This window comes from Mus pahari, chromosome 15 (genome assembly GCF_900095145.1).
Source record: "Mus pahari chromosome 15, PAHARI_EIJ_v1.1, whole genome shotgun sequence".
Classification (NCBI taxonomy): Eukaryota; Metazoa; Chordata; class Mammalia; order Rodentia; family Muridae; genus Mus; species Mus pahari.
Window position 1 is genome coordinate 82,537,915 of NC_034604.1, and position 2,631 is coordinate 82,540,545.

The following is a 2,631-nucleotide window of genomic DNA, read 5'->3' on the forward strand; positions in this document are numbered from 1 at the left end:
CTCCATGGCCTCTGCATCAGCTCCTGCTTCCTGACCTGCTTGAGTTCCAGTCCTGACATCCTTTGGTGATCAACAGTGATGTGGAAAGTGTAAGCTGAATAAACCCTTTCCTCCCCAACTGCTTCTTGGTCATGATGTTTGTGCAGGAATAGAAACCTTGACTAAGACACTAAGGTGGATTATTTAATCAGAAGAAAGCAAAGAAATGAGTCATTTGTCTTAAGACTATTACATTTTTGTTGAACTATAATTTATTGTCATTGTTTAAATTCAAAGAAAACAAGTCTGTCTTAATTCCCATTTTTTACTTTTGTAAGGGTTCATGATTCACTGAAGAATGATACTCCAGACTCAAACAGTATGTAGATGCAAAGAGTGTTTTATTCTGCGAATGTCCATCATGCTAGGGTCTCCCATTACCAAGATAGAGAGACCCCAAAGTAGTATAATGTAGTATTTTTCTAGAACTATCAGCTAGGTTATAACTTTCATTCCCTACTTCATATGTTATCGGTTACTGTTAGGGGACAGCAATTCAAACTACTTTCTTATGTTCCCTTGTAGGAAAGAAGTACATTTTTATATCATTTATGTAATCACCCAATTCAATGCCAGTACCAGCTTATACCCAACTATTTACATATGTGGTTTCTATGGAATTGTAGTTACAGACTGTTATGAGCTGTCATTGAGTTCTAGGAATGAAACTGGTTCTAACAGAGCTATTAACTGAATGATCTCTAGCCCCACCAACCCACTTTCACCAAAATAAAATAGAATACCATATACAAGAAACTTGGGATACTCAGACCAGCTCTGAGAAAAGCTGCATGCAGGTAGTGGGATTAACCTAAAAGAAACTATGTGTGCTGCAGCTGATAGAGCTTGAAGAGTAGGCATCCCTAAGTCTTTTGGATTCCTGGCAATTTCATCATAATCTCAAGTAGTGGAACAAAGATCTACAAGATGTGATGCTTTCTCTGCTGGACTTTGGTCTTGCCTTGGTCTGTTCATTCTTTGCTATGCTCTGATTTTTTGTAGAATAGAATTGTTTCGTTTTCCCTGTGGCATTGTATGTTGAAAACATAACAGTCTCATTTAAGGATATGGTAGAGTGTGGTAGGATAAAAAGTATTTTTCACTAAGAAGTGAAGAAAGATATGGTGGTTAAATGAGAATGGCTCCCATAGAGTCATATGTTTCAATACTTATTTTTCAGTTGGTGGAGAAGTTTTGGAAGGAGCACACGCATAACCATTTTGAAAGAAGTGTGTCACATGGGTGTACTTTGAGTCTTTAAAAGCTTCTGACCATGCCAATTATGTTTGATACCTCTTATCTGAGGTTCAAATGTGAGATCTAAGCTCTTCCTGCTGCCATGTGTTTATACTGCCATCATTGACTCTTACCCTTTGGAACTAGAAGCTTAATTTGATGATTTAAATTGTTTGTCTGGGCCATGATGTATTTTATGACAGCAATAGAAAGATAACTATACAGAAGTGTTCTGCTGAAGATCAGAATGCAGAAAATCTCCCCTTCCAACTATAGAATCCATGGAGGAAATTTTTTCTAACTTTACCTCTAGAGCAGCTATATCAGTCCCCTGTCTTTGAGGTTAGAATTGATCCCAAGATTCCATGAAGAAGCAACCCTGTTGAGAACATTTTTCTTTACTTCTAACCAAACCCATATCAAATAAATTCTTAGATCCCTCTTCTATAGAATAGAAGACTGCCATGATAGTTCAAAGGCATAGGATTAAATAAATACTGTTATTTATTATGGATTCAGTGTCTATTATAAATTGCAGTGAACTTAGTGAATCAAGGTCAGCTGGTGTTTTAAATAAGACCCTGTCACAAACAGATCAAAAATATATTTGTTAAGGGCCAGCTGACTCCATTTTTTCCTTCTTTTTCATAATTAAACCTATTGTTAAATTTGATTAATTTCTGTATTGTTCTTTATGATGTTTTCTCTAATTATGTCCCAAGTTAAAGGTCAAATTGTAGTTTTGACTTGTCTTTCCTCTATAATCTTAAGGTGAACACATAGTAAATTGTTTCCATTGTTCATAATATGTTCTGAGAACTGGCTGGTAGTTAACTAAATTACTAACTGCAAAAAATTCCTCTTTTGTAATCATTTGCTATGTACCTCAGCTTTGAACTTGAATATAAAGAGGCTCTCCTGCTTTTATTTTATTTTTAAAATGTATTTATTTATCCACTTTACATCCCAATATCAGCCTGCCCTCTCCTTCCAGTACCCCCTCATGCAGATCCTTCCCCATTCCTTCCTTCTCCTTTGAAAACAGGACCCCTCCTCTGGGTATCATCCCACCAATACCCCCCATTACCCTCCCACCTCTGACCCATCAAGTCTCTGCAGGACTAGGAACATCCTTTCCCACTGAGGCCAGACAAGATAGCCCAGTTAGGGGAATGGGATACACGGGCAATCAGGCAATAGATTCAGGGGCAGCTCCTGTTCCAGTTGCTGGGAGGATCCTGCACATCTACTACATATGGTCAGGTTTTCTTCTTCTTCTTCTTCTTCTTCTTCTTCTTCTTCTTCTTCTTCTTCTTCTTCTTCTTCTTCTTCTTCTTCTTCTTCTTCTTCTTCTTC